Source organism: Schistocerca serialis, chromosome 1 (assembly GCF_023864345.2).
Source record: "Schistocerca serialis cubense isolate TAMUIC-IGC-003099 chromosome 1, iqSchSeri2.2, whole genome shotgun sequence".
NCBI classification, from domain to species: Eukaryota; Metazoa; Arthropoda; class Insecta; order Orthoptera; family Acrididae; genus Schistocerca; species Schistocerca serialis.
This window is the reverse complement of record NC_064638.1, coordinates 545,455,990-545,474,815: the sequence shown is the minus strand read 5'-3', so window position 1 is coordinate 545,474,815 and position 18,826 is coordinate 545,455,990. Positions and strand designations below refer to the sequence as shown.

General features: G+C 37.7%; 1 protein-coding gene and 1 pseudogene across 16 annotated transcripts in view; one reads left to right on the top strand and one right to left on the bottom strand.

Moving 5' to 3' along the window:
- Nucleotides 1-18,826, bottom strand: part of LOC126475204 (calcium/calmodulin-dependent protein kinase type II alpha chain) — a 1,005,993-nt gene that overhangs the window by 286,410 nt on the left and 700,757 nt on the right. The window lies entirely within an intron of this gene.
- LOC126428068 (5S ribosomal RNA) lies at nt 780-897 on the top strand (annotated as a pseudogene).

Below are 18,826 nucleotides of genomic sequence, written 5' to 3'. Positions count from 1 at the left end.
ATAATAAGATAGGAATGTACGTTACTACTATGATGTTCCTAGTGAATGTATCATCATAGCCAAGAAAGACCCAAAGCCATGACCTGCCACAGCAGCGCAAATGTACATGCCTACTAGCTCCTCAAATGATGAAGAGGCTAAAAATATTTATGATAAGATAAAGGAAATTGTTCAGTTTCTTAAGGGAGATGAAAATTTTAAATAGGTGCCTGGAATGAGATCGGAGGGAAAGTAAGAGATAGGAGGACATGGTCTGGCAGAAGAGGATGAAAGGGGAAGCCACCTGCAAAAATTTTGAACAGAGCACAATTTAACCATTCAAACTATGGGCTTAATTAACATGAAAGAAGATGGTATACATGGGGAACCTGGAGGTTTTAAATAGTCTATTATTTAATAGGAAGACAGAGATTAATTTATCTGTATTAATGGCAGTTGAGATCCATGGCTGTGAACTGAATTACTTGAAGAAATACAGCAATCTGACAATTCATTTTATAACTTTATTTTATGCTAGAACCCATTCCAAGCTTTCACCCATCTTCAATGTGTACAATATGTTCAGATCTTCATCAGCTTAATGTTGTTCTTGACTGCATTATAAAATGAATTGTTATTTTGCACAAGGCCACTGAAGTATTCAAAATGCAATGAAGAAAAATGTTACACTGATGGAAATATAAATGTATTATGCAAGCTGAAGATGAGTGTAAGACCAAAATGTGTTCTCCCACAAAATAAAGCTATATAAAATTTGGCTGGATGCTGTATTTCTTCTGGGCAACGGCCTTGCCGCAGTGGATACACCGGTTCCCGTCAGATCACCGAAGTTAAGCGCTGTTGGGCGTGGCCGGCACTTGGATGGGTAACCATCCTGGCTGCCATGCGCTATTGCCATTTTTCGGGGTGCACTCAGCCTCGTGATGCCAACTAAGGAGCTACTCGACTGAATAGTAGCGGCTCCGGTCAAAGAAAACCATCATAATGACCAGGAGAGCGGTCTGCTGACCACACGCCCCTCCTATCCGCATCCTCATCTGAGGATGACACGGCGGTCGGATGGTCCCGATGGGCCACTTGTGGCCTGAAGATGGAGACCCTGTATTTCTTCTAGTGAGACAGAGATTTATGAACCAGAATTTAAACTGCAAAAATATTTCCAGGAACAGATGAAGGCTCTGACCATAATTTATTGGTTACGAAATGCAGACTAAACCTGAAGAAACTGTAAAAAGGCAGGGCATAAAGGAGTATGGGACCTGGATGAATTGTAAGAATCAGTGGCTACTAAGATTTTGAAGGTGAGCATTAAACAGCAATTGAGGGGAACAGCAGAAAGAATAGCATAGAATAGCTAAGAATCAAATAGATGAAAGGCAATGCCCAGTGACAGGAGAAAATATAAAAATGCAGACAATCAAGTAGGCAGAAAGGAATACATGTCTAAAAATTATTGACATTAATGCAAAATGCAAACCAGGAATGAATGGAGAAAAATTCAGAGATGTAGAAGCATAGATAGCAATCGGAGAGAGAGAAGCTGCTTATAAGAAATTAAGGAAGTCACTGGAGAAAAGAGAAGCTAATATTCAAACAAGAACTCATATGGAAAGAGAGTAATAAACAAGGTAGGGAAGGCAGAATGGTAGGAGGAGTGTATAGAAGAATTAGACAAAGGTGACAAACTGGAGGAGAAAATTATGCAACACAAACAGAAAGTAGATTAAGATGAAGGTGAGCTGAGACATATGATACTGCAAGAAGAATTTTACAGAATTCTGAGAGGTCGCAGGTAGATACAACACAACTAGAGAAAATGTCATTCCTTCAGAATTACTGAGATCCTTGCAAGATATGTGAAACGGGTGAAGTACTAACAGACTTCATGAAGAATATAATAATTTCAGTGCAAAAGAAAGAAGACACTGACAGATTTCAATATAAGTGAATCATCAGGTTAATAAGCCATACTTGTAAAATACTAACAAATTATTTACAGAAGAATGGGAAGCTGTAGAGGCCAACCTCTGCTAAAACTTAGGTTGGGTTCAGGAAAAATGTGGGAACATGCAACAGTATACTGGCCATGTGACTTCTTCTAGGACATAGTTGAAGAAAGGCAAACTTACAATGACAGTGTGTCAATTTGGTAAAGACTTAGACAATACTAAGTGGAATAAACTCCTCAAAATTCTGATATTGTTTTATTAGATGAATACACCACTATTCAGTATATTATCTATAACAGCATACTGCTGCTGTGTGAATCAAAGGACATGAAAGGGACAGCAATAGTTGAGAAGGGACTGGAGACACAATTGTAGCCTATACACCTTATTATTCAGTTTCTAGATCAAGCAAGAAATATATGAAAAAGAGTAAAGTTCAGTTTGTCAATGACATTGCAGTTCTATCAGGGAGGGTCAAGGACTGGCAAGGGTAGTTAAATGGAATGAATAGCATCTCGAAAAGAGGTTATAAGATGAAAAATGAAAGTAGCACAAAGGCAATTAAATGTGTCCAAAACAAATCAGGCAATGTTAAGGGAATTTGATTGAGAATTGAGACAGTCACTTCAAATGAGTGGACTTTGACTATTGGAAAATTGGTATGATAATGCAAAGGTTTTTATGAACATATAGTGCGTGACATTTAGCTACCTCCTTTGCATCACATTTACAATTCTTATCTTTTCATATTCAGTATTTCAGCAATTTTAGTTGACTTCACAGGAAGATCAAAATATGCTAAAATTGCTACCAGTAGCCATAAAGCAACCACAATCTAATGAGTTTTCTGAACTATTTATCAAAATGTTGCTACCATTAAAGGTAAGTTTCACCCAACACCTAAAGAATTTTACCAATGGCTGCTTGCGGGATTTCTATATAAACGTGAGGAGGTGTGCATAGTTCAAATGCAAATTCCATGCTGCAATTGTTACTTGCAGAAACCTGGATGACCACTTTCTCATACCACACTGGGAAGTTATTAATCATTTGTTCTTTTATTCTCGCCATTAAAAGTGCAGTCAACCATTCTTCACCGATGGGGATTCTGTCTTTGTTTCACAGGAGACATTACAGGTATTTTATAATTCTTCTGGAAATAGGACTTGGTCATTATATTGAGAAAAAAAAAAGAACCTGGTTCTTACAGCTGTGAAGAGATACAAAGATGCACTATGAACTGGAAGCATTCATTTAATTCTAAACTACTATTTGTGAGTCTACATCTACATCTATACTCTGCAAACCACTGTTACATGCATGGCAGAGGATACGCCCCATGTACCGATTGTTAGGGTTTCTCCCTGTTCCATTCACTTACAGAGCATTGGAAGAATGACTGTCTGAATGCCTCTGTGCATGCAGTAATTTTCTAACCTCATCTTCATGATCCCTATGTAGGAGGTCACAGTATATTCCTAGAGCAGTCATGAAACTTTGTTAATAGACTTTCTCGGGATAGTTTACATCTATTGTCAACAGTTTTCCAGTTCAGTTCCTTCAGTATCTCTGTGACAGTCTTTCATAGATTAAACCAATCTGTGGCCATCAAGCTGCCTTTCTCTATATACGTTCAATATCCCATGTTTGTCCTACGTGGTATAGGTTCCACACACTTGAACAATATTATAGAACCAGCTGCACGAGTAATTTGTAAGCAATCTCCTTATTTCCTTTGTAGATGGAGTGCACTCCCCAGTATTCTACCAATAAACTGAAGTCTACCACCTCCTTTACCCATGGCTGAACCTATGTGATTATTTCACTAGCCTACAAAAGTGTTACACCCAGGTATTTGTATGAGGTGGCTGATTCCAACAGTGACTCGCTGATTTTACAGTCATAGGATACTAGGTATTTTTTCTTTGTGAAGTGAAAATTTTTACACATTTCAGAACATTTAAAGCAAATTACTAACATGATGATCTGTGTTAGGGGGGGGGGGGGGGTTGGGAGAAAACATGAGCAGCCCCAAGACAGCCAGTATTATTGTGCATTATTTCCAGACGCACAGATACATTGAACATGTAGAAACTAGATTGAGAGGTTGCACAATAAAACTGATCACATCTAAAACATTTTAAATATATTTCACTGCCTAGAAATATTGTGCTTTCTATGGACAGTATTGACACTATTCTTACCAGTGTCTCACAAGCTAGTTTCTGGGTATCTTTGTATTTTCTGTTTGATGTTGTGTCGCAAAGATGTCCCAAACAAGGTGAAAGAAAATTGCTATTAGAGTGCAAAAAAATGTATAAATCATAGCAGGTATTGTGGGATGTTTGGGCATCTGAGTACGAAAACAGAAATATTAACCCTGCAGCAACACATTTGAGTAGCTTATTTCCAAAACCTACTACGTATTTTAGTTTGTACAAATTTTATGACATAGGCAAAATATCTGTCACTTTTTGTGCTTATGGATTTTTTAAATTAAAAATACACCTTTGAATCCTCTATATGTGTCATTAAACATTACTTTAAAAAAAGTATGACAATTTCCTACAAATAGACTTTGAAAGTGTAAAATAGAATTAACTTGAAAATAACACACTTTGGCAACAACAACACAATTAGGCTGAGGGGAAAAATGTTTTGGGAGCACCATGCATCTCACACATTATAATACATAATTCTGAATGAAAATATGTACCTGAAAAAATTTTGACACTTTAGTTACTTCCTTACAAGTCTACAACAAACCTCCATTTACAATTTGACAGTGGTCCTGCATACCGTCACCGCCACCACTGCCATCACAACAATAACAACAATCACTATGACCATAACAATGACCATGACCTGCAGGCTGTGATCCCAAAGCTTTTCTGTTAAAATATAATTGTCCCCTTGATGCCCCATTGCAAGGAGCAGCTTTTAAACATCTGGCACCTTAGCTGAGTTGGACCAGTTCAGACAGTTAATAGTCTTCAGAAAGAAAACCTTGTTCTTTAGGGGAAGTTTCTGCTTGAAAATGTTATTGGTTGTGCTGCCTGCAGAACAGTGCACAATCCTAGATGTTAGCTTGTTGGATGAAGTGTCAGGAAGTGCCAAAACTTTTGCCTCTTTTATTTACTCATTCTATGCATTGAAGAAGCAGTGTAGGCAATAAAAGAAAGGTTCAAGTGTGAGATTAAAATTCAGGGTGAAAAAATATCAGTGCTGGTGACACTGCTATCTTCAGTGAAAGTGAAGAAGTACACAATATACTGAATGGAATGAACAGAATGTGGATTGAGAGTAAATCAAAGAAACACAAAAGTAATGAGATGTAGCACAAATGAGAAGAGTGAGAAACTTAATATTAGAATTGGGGATCACAAAGTAGGCAATGTTAAGGAATCCTACTACCTATGCAGCAAAATAATCCTTAAAAATGGAACAAGGAAAACATTAAAAACAGACTAGCACTAGCAAAAAGGGCATTCCTGGCCAAGAGAAGTCTGCCAGTATCAAACATAGGTCGTAGTTTGGGGATAAAATTTGTGAAATGCAAGTTTGAAGCACAGTATTGTATAGAAGTCATACATCGACTGTGGGGAAAGCGGACCATATAAGAATCGAACCTTTGAGATGTGATGCTACACAAGAATGCTGAAAATCAGGTCAACTGATAATGTAAGGAATGAGGAGGTTCTCCACAGAATCAGCGAGCATAGGAATATGTGGAAAACACTGACAAGAAGAAGGGACAGGATGTTAACACCTGTTAAGACATCAGAAAATAACTTCCATGATACTTTAGGAGCTATAGACAGTAAAAACTGTAAGGGAAGACAGAGATTGGAATACATCCCAAAAATACAAAACATAAACGCATTTATCAACTGCTTAACTAAAAGAGATATGAGAAGATGTATATAGCTGTAGCAGCACAAATGAAAAATTTGATAAACTCCTAAGCACCTTCCAGTATTATTATGAACAGCACTCCCCACTCAGAAGAAAGAAAATCAGGAAAAAAATACAAAAAGTAGTTGGATAACTGCAGCCACAAAAGTTTCACTGAAGAAAAAAACATTCCTCTATACTATGCCCAAGCAAACCACAACAACTCCAGAATTTGATGTGTATTTTAAAAGATTCAAACAGATCCTAAATAAAGTTATCAGAATGTCAACAAAGCTAACAAATGAGAACTACACGGAAAAAGCTACAAATAAAATGAGAGCAGTGTGGACCATTGTTAGGAGAGAAACTGGCTAAAACAAGAAAAACACAGTAATATAAATCTGCTTGAAAATGGAGACAAAATTCCTGGCACACATACAGTAGCTTATGTATTTAATGCATATTTCCCAGAAATAGCAAACAAATTGATGGAAAACAACAAAAAAACAGCTTCTGGAAACAGAGATGAGCAAAAAATTAACATAAATGCAAAAACAATCTTTTTGTATTCAGCAGATGAAAAGGAAATGCTGAATATCATAAGGGAATTAAAACCAAAATTGAGACTCATTGTGTAGTGGTATTTTCTCACGAAAGCTAAAAATGGCCAGGGTAAGATCTCTTTTCAAGAAGGAAGACAAGACATATGGAAAGAGTTACAGGCCAATATCTCTGCTGTCTGGTTTTTCTAAAATACTGGAAAAAAGATTTTTTTTTTACAAAAGACTGATTTCATTCCAAACAGTTTTGTATCAAATACCCAACATGGGTTCAGAAACCTCAAATCAACAGAAGCTGCCATTTTTGACTTTGTTAATGAAGCCTCAATTGCAATAAATGAGAAAGAACATATATCAGCAACATTTATGGACCTCACAAAAGCTTTTGATGTGATAGACCACAACTTACTACTTCAAAAATTGGAGTACGTAGGAACTAGGGGCCTGGCACATGAGTGGGTGGTGTCATACTTGAGAAGTAGAGAGCAGACATTTGAAATCATGCATCAGGAAGAAAATGTTACGTACATCCACCAATCTAAAAGAAAAGAAATGAAGTATGGTGTGTCCCAAGGTTCTATCTTGGGCCCAGTGTTGTTTTTCATATTTATCAATGACCTAGAATCATCTAGTGATTCCCAAAAATATACATGGTGTCCCATTTATCTTGACCACCCTAAATAACTGTTTGTCCAGATACAAATTACAAAATGTTTCAAGCATATGTTCTTTAGCCGTCAGGGGGACATCAATCAGCACGATTGCCTTTGCTGTAGCTTTGTTTTTTAAAAAGATATAAACAGCAGTATGACTTTTGTAAATGACACCCTGTATTCTTTATTCGGTAATTCATTTCCTCTCCTAAAGACCTATTCAGAACTGTATCACAGTGTACCATTTACTGAAACACAATGTTATTAATTACATAACACAACATTGACTTTGATCCTGGAATCACAACTAGTCCAGTTGCTGGAGTTGTTAGAAAACAGATGAAAACCAAGTAAAAACATAACACAAAATTGACTGTGACTCTCCTGTACCATTGCCCAGGAGTGGAACATTCAAAGGTGCTCAAAGTGGTGACCCTGGACACTGATACACTGGTGCACTTGTCGAATGGAAGAATTATTTACTGCTTCCAGTGTTGTCTGCTGAAGAGAATTACAAGCAAGCACAATATGTTCATGCAAGTCCTCTGGAGTTGTTAGAATGTCATGACAGACAAAGTCTTTAATGCATCCCCAAAGAAACAAGTCCAGAGTATTTAAATCAGGAGACCTAGCAGGCCAAGTAACTGTTCCTCCTCGACCAATTCACCTGGCAGGGTACCTTCAGTTCAGAACATGATGTACATGCAAGGCATTATGTGCTGGACATCCATCATGTTGATACCACATAATCATTCTGGTTCTTAGCAGCACTTCATCCAGAAGAGGGGGAAGAACTTGTCTCAGGTAGTTGGCATACGCTGCGCCGTTTAGACTAGGGGCAATAATTGTAGTACCAAGCATCCCACACCAGATGTTAACTCTCCACTGACACTGATATTCCAACTGTTTAAGCCATCATGGGTTGTTGCTGGACCAATAATGCATGTTCCTTGTATTTACCTGTCCTTTGTTTGAGAAGGAACATTCACTGGTAAATAGAACATTGGAGAAGAAGTTCGGGTTGGCGAGGATTTGCTGCTGTTCCCACTGACAGAACTGTACACGATTCTGGAAATCATTCCCACGCAATTCTTGATGTAGGTGTACATGGTAACGATGGAGCCAGTGACTTGTAAGAATATGATGTACACTGGTTTTAGGAATGCCAATCTCATGTTCAAGCTGTTGTGTGCTCACATGTGGATTCATAACAACAGAAGCGAGAACAGTAACTTCGGCAACTTTGTCTGTGCGAGTGCTACAACAACTGCACTGTTGTGGGTTGAAACTTCCCATTTCCTGAAGCATCACAACAAGATGAGAAAACATCTGTCAGGAAGGTGCGTTGTTGTCATGATATCGCTCTCTGCAAAGTTCCACTGCCTGCATAGCATTTCGCCTACCGTCAACAACAACAACAATAAAAGAAATGTTATGTCGATGCAGTTTGTAGGAAGGACAGACTTTCATGTATACCTACTCTACACAACAGTATTTAAAAGGACTAAACTAATGTACTAAATGTACCCAAACATAAGAAAATAGTATTTCAATTACTGTTCTGCTAACTTACATTCCCCATAGATCAGTAGCATTTCTACCTTCTCTTCGTTGGTGTACATTCTTCTCACACAGCTCTTCAACTGACGATGGTTGATGGAATGACAGATGTGCATTCTACTTATGTTTACATTTGTCCTCTGCCAATGTCAGCTCATGAATGCATTCCATTACCCCGAATACCTGCATTAAGCGCTGGGAGTGTCAACGTCAATGTTGTGTTATGTAATTAATAACGTTGTGTTTCAGTGAATGGTACTCTGTGATACATTTTTGAATAGGTCTTCAGGAGAGGAAATGAATTACCGAATAAAAAAAATACAGGGTGCCATTTAAAAAAGTCATACTGCTGTTTGTATCTTTGTAAAAAACAAAGCTACAACAAAGGCAATCACGCTGTTTAAGCCCCCCGATGGCTAAAGAACATTTGCTTGAGACATTTTGTAATTTGCATCTGGACAAACAGTTATTTAGGGTAGTCAAGATAAATGGGACACCCTGTATATAATTTGCAGATGACACAAATATATCAGTACAAAGCAGAACTGCTACAGAACTACAATATGAAGTACAAAATTGCACCACACACATTACAAAATGGTTCACCACAAACAATCTTATTGTTAACATAGATAAAACAGCTGCAATGCACCTTCATACCACACACAATAAACATCCATTAACTCCCACCATAAATCTATTCAATAAAAAATTTGGAACTGTAAATCAACAAAATTTCTACCATTATGGATTCATGACAACATGAAGTTCGACACATACATCAAATACATCAGTGAGAAGTTAGCACACCATGCTACAGCATAAAAATACTCGCTGGGTGTACATCAAAAGAAACACTAAAAAATGTGTACTACACGCAAGCAGAATCACTGCTGTGATATGGGATAATATTTTACGGAAATTCACCAATAAGCAAAAGCTGCTTCAGAGCACAGACAAGATTCATCAGGGCAACTGAAAATGCCACACCCAGAAATCCTTGCAAACCCCTTTTTAAAGGACTCCATATATTCTTGAGATAATTACATACATAAAGAAAATTTCAGAAACTAAAAATCATTTAGTATGTACAAATCAAGCAGTCCACACACGACACCTGGCAAAACTCGAAGACTTCCTCAGTGAACATGTAAGCACAACTCTAAGACAAAATGGGCCTCTGCAAACTGGCAAAAAACTTTACAATAAATTTCTCCACCATATCAAGGAAATAAAAGATAAACAAAAATTCAAAGTGGCTTTGAAAACATATTTACAAGACAGTTGCTATTATACTGTAAATGAATATCTGTTAACATAAATTTATATTATTTCCTTTTTTGTATTATGAAACAAATGGCTTTGTTACCTGTTGTACTACATGTTACGCTGCACTACTATATTAATGAATTGTATTTAAATGATTTACTGTACTGCATCATGTACTTAAATTATTTATGTCACTATTATGTAGCATGCATTTAAAATTTGTACTAATATACAAAGTAAGCTATATCCTACATCAAATATTTGATGAATGGATACTTAACCAATGAATAAATAAATAAATACTCCGAGATGAAAAGTAATGTACTCAAAGAGTAGTTACACACTTACGTGTAAACTGTTTACTTAATGTATCACAGTTCAGATTCCAGAAAGGTAGTTGGACTGAGAATGCTGTTTATACATTCACTCATCAAATAGTACAAGCCTTAAATAATAATATATCACCAGCTGGTATCTTTTACAGTTTCTCCAAGGCCTTTGACTGTTTATATCACGATACTGTCTTAGAAAAACTCAAGTTTTATGGAACTGATGGCTTTTCACACAGCTGATTTGAATCATACTTGACAGATAGCATGCAGACAATATCAGAAAGACAGAAAATTTTAGTGACTGTACAACAAATACAGTCATATCAACAACTGACACAGTACACAAGCAGGAGCCAGGAAGTAGGGTAGAATGCTCCAAACTTTTGGGTATACATACTAATGAAAACTTGAACTGGAAGAAGCATATTACTGAGTATCTCAAACAATTAAGTTCTGCTATTTTTGCTCTTGCTATAATTGCTAATCTTAGAAACAAAAGTATCAACTCCTGATATATTTTGCATATTTCCACACAATAATGCCATACAGAATAATTTTCTGGGTAACTCATCACTTAGAAATAAAGTACTGGTCGTACAAAAGCGAGCAGTAAGAACAATATGTTTTGTTCACCCATGGACATCATATAGATACCTATTCAAGGAGATAAGCATTTTAACCGTGCCATCACAATACATATTTCTGCTAATGAAATATGTCATAAATAATCCATTACAATTTGAGAAGAACAAATATGTATGTACCTATAACACTAGAGGGAAAGATGACCTTTATTACTCATCATTAACGCTATTGGTGGCTCAGAGAGGAATTCAATATGCAAGATTAAAATTTTTTGATAATTTGCCCGGTAACTAAAAATATCTCACAGGCAGTGAAGCAAGATTGAAATGTAATTTAAAATCATTTCTCCTGGACAAAACCTTGGATTCTACCAACAAATTTTTACTTAAAAACTGGTAGGAAAAAAAACTGAAGCCTTTTTCTATTTTCAAGCATTTTCCGCACCCTGTTTTTCAACTGACAAACAGTACGTAAGAAGATGTAAACAATGTTCCCACTGTTGAAAAGATATCATCATATTGTGTTAGGTACACAATACTTTCTTTCTTCCTTACCTTATTTTTCACCAAGCCAACCAACCAGTCTATGGCATATAGAAGACTACACACAGGGGCAAAAACCTTTCAAATTGTAGTTTCTTCTCCTGGCAGAATCAAATCAGGAAAGTTAGTGCAGTACAATTTTCTTTCTACCCCACACAATAATTGGAAAATAAGAGAAGACCTGTCACACTGTTTACTTTCTCACTTACTATATTACTGAGAAACTGATTCAAAAAGAATGTTACTTCATTGCAGCCTCTGCCATGCTCTGTCTCTAGCTACCTGTAGAAGAAGATTTTTCTGGTGTATGATTACAATCCCGAATGTTCAATACTATATTTTGTGGGCATAATATATCTCAGCCTTATTGATCTTTGGCAAAGGCTGGTTTTGCATAAGGTCAAAACTGATGCTCGAAGTTCCTTCAGAAAGCAGGTTCAACTCTTCAAAAAAGTGCTTTGCTCGAGTGTTTTGCACAAGATATGAAGCAATGAGCTGGTTCTTTTCTTGCAGGTTTATTTCTGCTCCTTTGAAGGTTTTTAGTCTCAGATACTCACTTCAAGTATTAGTTTTTAAGCATCAAAAATCTAAATTAAAGGCTGAACACAAACCAGAATAATACAACAAATACTGACATTCATTTAATATTTTCTTAGTTATATTAAGAAACTCTTTATGCATTTTGCTTATAGTTAAATGAGCTGGCAGTTTCTTTTCTAGGCATGTTTTGCCTGTCACAGTGACTCTCATGACATCTGAATTCTTTGATGCACTCATTTTAGCCACCCCTTCTCTCTTTCATCTCTGCATCTTCTTCCATACCTAATCATTTCACCAGCATACCCAACTTTGGATCTTCTTGCGTTTAAGATTCCAAGAAATGTTTCCCTTTTGTGTTTGAGCAGAGTACATAGTGCTTCATAAACAGTCCCTTTTTTGATTCTCTGAAGGAAGTGTGCCGATCAAGAATGATTGAATATTTCACTCAAAGATTTGTCTTTCTTTAATTTCATCTTGCAAAGTCCAGAGACATTGTGAAACACTTCAATGCCCGCCATTCCTAAAAGTTTCCTTAGCTTTGCAAATGTGAGTACTTTTAGACTACAACATACTTTCCATCCTTTGCTCCTTTTGATACATTTTTCCATTTTCAGTTTGGTATTTTTCCATCATTCTTTGTAAATGACTTATTTTCAACTCTTGTCATTTTCTATTTCTTCTACAATGTAACTGAAATCTTCTATTTCAAATAACTTTTGATCACCACTTTTAAACAATAAATCCACAATCTGAATGCTCTTTACAACATGATGTTACTACTAGAAGAGAAATAACAGCGCCATTACAGTGATGCCAATGTGACAGATGTTCAACAATAAACACAAGTTTGCCAACCAATACGAGAAGGCTTATATTACTTTAAACCACAAAGCTATCCATTCTGTGGAATATGCATTTTCTGAGAATTTCCTTCAAAACCCAAATAGCACATTTTCTAAATTAACGTTATGGTACATAATTTATACGCTAACATTTGTCAAAGTTAAGAGGAAGTGATTAATCAAGAAAAGAAATAAGGGTGGGGTGTAACAAACCCCTCTGTGTCTTTCCAGGGTTAAGAACGAATCGCATGATATGGTTCTCAGAAAATACCAGAAACTGAACTCTGCAGCTATGAAGGAAGACAGTGTTTTTTAAAGTTATGAATAAAAGTACATACAGTATATATATTTATGTATATGTATACATTATATACTTTAATCTAATCCTTTAGTGCATGTATTATTGCACAACATGTTTCCATAACTATGTTTCAAATACTGTGAGGTGAAACTGCACAATAAATTTCAAGTCTTCAAAAAAAATTGGCACACAAACTGTGGAAGGTTTTGGTCACAAATCAATTTACTGATGTGTTTTGAGACATCATCATCATGCACAAAAAGAAATAAATACACAAAACACATATAGGAGGGCACATAAGTTACTGAAAATATAGCTCTACAGAAGTGGATTGTTCCTGTACTTCACTATGTGTCAGATGATGATGAATAAAACCACAGCAATAAATTAATTTGTGAACAAGACCTGCTGCAATTCAAGTGTGCCAATTCTGAATGGTCACTTCCCTCATAGGTAGGCGGGAACTCCATGTCACGTAACATCACTGATAGGTGACTTTCCTTTACAGTAGATGCTCTTTGACGTGACAGTGAGCTCAGAAAGTAGTGCTTCCAAACAGAACAGTCGTATTTGCCTTACTGTATAATATTCATGCAATAAAGAGTTACTATTATACTGCACCATGTCTTATCCTACACCACACCAAACTACTTTGGTGCCCTGTAAAGACCACAAATCATGGCAAATATGTACTGAGCTGGATACCACAAAACAATAACACATCCAACGTGTAACCATTGTGTGTCGCAATTCATGACTTTCACCCACGATTGCATCACCATGGCACACAGTGCTTAATGACTGAATTTCGAACAAAGTGTTTAAATTAAAAGTAACAGTGACACTCACCAGTACAGTGAACTGACAACCGATGTCAAGGCCAGAAAATTATATCCTACTGCGGATTTACTGTGTGATGTCACTACCACTACTGCTTTGCAAATGGTATGTTCTGAACCCCTATCACTCAATTGATCATAATCACCAGTAATCATGAATGATGATCCCAACGTGCTGCATGAATTACATCTCAAAATTGGTGCTGACATGACTGACACTCACCCCCCCCCCCCTTGCAACTGCATGTTTTTTTTGTGCTACCATACAGTAATGGAACATTCATTGGCACTACTGCCACACATTCTTCCATGCCTGCAGATTCACCTATATCAACCCCTCTCACAATTTGGCGTCCAACCCAAACTTCAGTCATTTCACTCAGATAAGATCTCTGTATGACTTGCCATAGTGGATAGCATTCTTGCCGCCCTCAACATTATGAGTGAGACATTTAAATTCATCACACTCATCACCAACCTGGGTGAACACGCAGATTTGATTAGTGGTATCATCTTGGCACCACCCGTGGAAAATGAATATTCAACAGCAAAACCAACACTCTTGCAAAGTCTCTTCCGGATGCCTAAAGAAGAGTTACAACAAGTAATATGTGATGAAACCTTAACAAACAGAACACCCATATCAACTATGGCTGTGAACATCGATCACCCACTATTAATGCCTGATTGCTTGTTGTGAACATTGTGGGTAGCAAAACTCCTGTTCCAGGAACAGGTTGCCACAATTACCAATGAGTGGGGACTGCTGGACCATAAACTCAAATTAGCAGGTAGAACCTTCATTATAAAGAATGTAACAACCAGTTGTGGAAACATAATTTATTTATCTTGTTGCAAATCGATTTCGACTGATCTCAGTCATCATCAGTGCATTTTTCTAACCGATACATGCCATAAGTAGAAGTACTGTTCTTGGCAGATTTCTATCATGATAGTAATCTGCCAAGGACATTACTTCTACTTATGGCATGTATTGGTTAGAAAAATGCACTGATGATGACTCATATCAGTTGAAATCGATTTGCAACAAGATAAATAAATTATGTTTCCACAACTGGTTGCTACATTCTTTAGAATTTTATAGTCCATGGTTGCTGCACAGAAAGGGAACCTTATGGAGCCCAACAGTCAAAAGAATCTACATTGTTAAGCAACACAGACAATGTATCAATTCAGTTGGCAATAATGCCACTGTGCACAAGCCAGCAGTACCAGCGTTACTATGCACTGTTCACAGAGCCTGCTTTACTGGTCCAACCACACCTGATTGCTGCCGACAGTGACATCACAATCCCCACCCTGGACAGTGACCTTCACACAGCTGGCACAACAGAAACTACTGGCAACCATTCTCCACTGGCCACCACCCTGCACTATTGCTGGGATCACGTACAGTTTGGGCAGCTTTGCACAGCAAACAATTCTGTTGTCACTGTTTCCATCTCTGAAACATGAACACTAGATCTGGGATTCAGAATTACTTCTAAATGGAACTCTGAAATTGCAGAGGTTAGCAAATCCATCTTCAGAGCAGATTTCCTCCTCTATTACAGGCTACTACTGGATTTATCCAATGGCACAACCCAATGGGACATCAGCCATGCAATCTCTGGCATTGTCAGCTGTGCCCTTCCTTGTAAGTAACACAGCACTGCACCACCTCCAAACAACAACAACACAGTACTGAAATGGATCAACATTACCATCATCTCCTCGACTACACAGTCAAACAAATCCAACACAAGCTGTTTCATTACACTGACACACTATTACAGCCTCTGTGCCTACAAGACAATAATGAAACACCATGACTAGCAACACAAAGAATGTCTGATGAACTCACCATAGCTTATCACTATCCCCATACTTGCAACCAACTCCAACCACTGATGAAGACTTCACCATGCAGACACAATACAGCCATGGCATACCTCCATCTGACTTCTGGGAAGTGCTCCCACCTATGCAATCTTTGTACACTGAGAATGTTAGTAATTTGCCATTTGCACAAGTGACACCCCCACCTCCCACCCTTAACCATATTCCATGGTCATCTGCCATCACCCACAGACTTTTCCCAAGTTTCTTTCACTCAGCGTGCAATCAGAAATGCTACAGTTTTCACCTGATAAACTACACACGTTAAAAGCAGCCATTGATGATCTACTGAAAGCAGGAATAGTTAGATTATCTGACAGCCCATGGGCTTCACCCATCAAACTAGCACCAAAGAAAGATGATACATTAAACTTATTTGGCGACTGCAGAATCCTCATCATTGATAGTAATTTGACATATAAGACTTAACTCACTATCTTGCAGGTGCATCTGTGTTCAGCACTCTGGATTGTAAGCAAGGTTATCATGAGATACCAATGTGCCTTGGTGATGCTCCAAAGACAGTAATCATTACACTGTACAGAACATCATCTTTTACGAATGATCTCAAAACACATCCCAGATGTGGCAACGATTTTTAGACGGTATTCTATTCATACTGCCCTTTTGCTACACTTACCTAGAAGACATACTCATCTTCTTGCAAGATAACAAGACTCTTGAGTCTCTCCTCACCTAATCTCAAATGGGAGTATTATCAAGGAGGAAAGAAGCCAACAGTGTGCAAACCAAAGTTATCTCCATAGATCACGCAGTTAATGCTGCAGGCAGCCCTCCAACATCACACTGAATGGAAATCATCCTTCAACTACCTCCTTCCCCACCAATACGAAGAATTATACAATTTCTTGGGAATGATACATTTCTACTGGCGCCACCTACAACACACAGCTACCATACAGGCCCCACTAACAGAGACACTAAAGTGCAAAAACACCAATGGCAAACAGAAACTGCAGTGGACTACTGACATGCAGACAGCTTTTCAACAACTAAAACTGTGCCTCACTCATGTGAAAACCTTGGCCCATCTGCTTGCCCATGCGAAGTCATCAGTAATGGTGGATGCGAGTGATTTTGCAATCAGCACAGTCCTCCAGCAAGAGATACCAGGCATCCAAAAATTGCTCAGATTCTTTTCCCAGAAACTCACAGCCTCACTGAGCAAATGATCAGCTTACAACCATGAACTTCTTACAGTCTACGAGGAAATGCACCAGTTTAAGATGATGTCGAAGGTAGACCATTAATTATCTACACTAGTGGTAGACACCTGGTCCCTACTGATTACTAGCAGGCATTCCAGCTTCCATGGTGCGCAGCACGTGGCAGGGTTTTTTTAAAACATTTTCATAAAATTTTGACATAAAGAATTTGTTAAGTAATTACTATTGTATGCTTTGAATTGCTGCAACTTGCTTTACAAATTTTGAAAGTAAAGTTACTTCCCTACTTTACAAACCACCCTTACTGTGGAATGGGTGGGCAGTTATAAAATTTATCATGAACAGAGATACAAAAATGGGTGATAGGTAAAAAAAAGGTTGACTACTCCTGATCTACAAGAAATACTGGCCACCGGTCGATTCCATCCGTGACTCACCAAAAAATTTATCCCCGAGATGTTTTTGAAACCTGGTAACACTGCACAGTTCTTCGTGGATGTATTCCACCTAACAGATGTGGATAAGACTGTAGCCAATTACTTATCACACATCAATGCTATCTCCACACAAATTAATTACGATGGGCTCATAGAAGGACAACAGCAACACAACTAAATTTAAGACCTACTCAGTCACACAGCCACAAATCTCAAGACTGAAAATCACTTCCTACCAGGTGCAGCAAGACAGATTTTGTGTGACATCTCACAGAATTGAACATGTCCCCTAGCACCACAGAAATTTCAGAAACTCATTTTCGATCAACTACACAACTTAGCACATCCTGGCATCCGGCCAATGATAAAACTTGTTCCAGACTGTTTTGTATGGCCTTATGTTTTGTATGGCCTTATTTCAAGACACACTGAAGAGAATGGACACATATGCATATTCCCCATCAGAAAGGCAAATTGGGATGATGTGCACAATAACCACTAAGTCAATTTACCATACCAAAAGGGTGGTTTCAACATGTCCAAATCAACTTGGTTGGATGTCTTCCAAAATCTGAGGTGTATTGGTATATATTGTCAACCAGAATGAAAAATGCTGCTATCACAGCACAAAAAAGTTGAATAACTCTTGGGCAGAGTTAGGGATGTAAGAGATGGAGACTAGCTTTTCAACTTATCTGGTAGCTTCATAGAAATTTAAATCGCATCATCCTGATATAGTCACAATTCTTTACTTGTTAATATCAGTACCTATGTCATGTAATATAATGGATCATGTCACGTAAAGTAATATAATACATGATGTCATGCTATATAACGTGAAACACATCATCATGTCATCCAAAAATTTGTAATGTGTGTAATATGACACAACATGTCATTGAAGTTTAGGACACATATATCCCCACTCTGGGATACTTCCTGTTATAGATGCACCCCCACTCTCTGATGCTTCCTACTGTAGATGCATTCCCTCTCTAGAAGTACATAATCAGTTTGGCTTCAGGAAAGGTAAGGGCAGTATAGAAGCAGTTCTGATGTAGCACTTTATAATGGAAGAATGACTTAAGAGAAATCAAGACACTTCCACTGAATTTAGACACAAAAGAATTAAATACATTTATCAAGGAGGCAAGTTGAAAATTTGTGCCAGACCAGGATTTGAACCAGATCTCATGCTCACCAGGCCACTGTACTGACCACACCATCCAGAAAAATTGTCACCACAATCACATGGAATACCCTAGCATGTTTCCTGTCAGACAAAAATTCTCAACTTCTTCCATGCATTACTGAGGTAGTGCCCCTGCTCATTAGACTCATTACTTGTAGCATCTTGCTGATCCCCATAAGAGTTCGAGCTTGTTGTGCATCTGCAATGAGGGGATCATTGGCCTTCATTATCTTAGTTATATACGT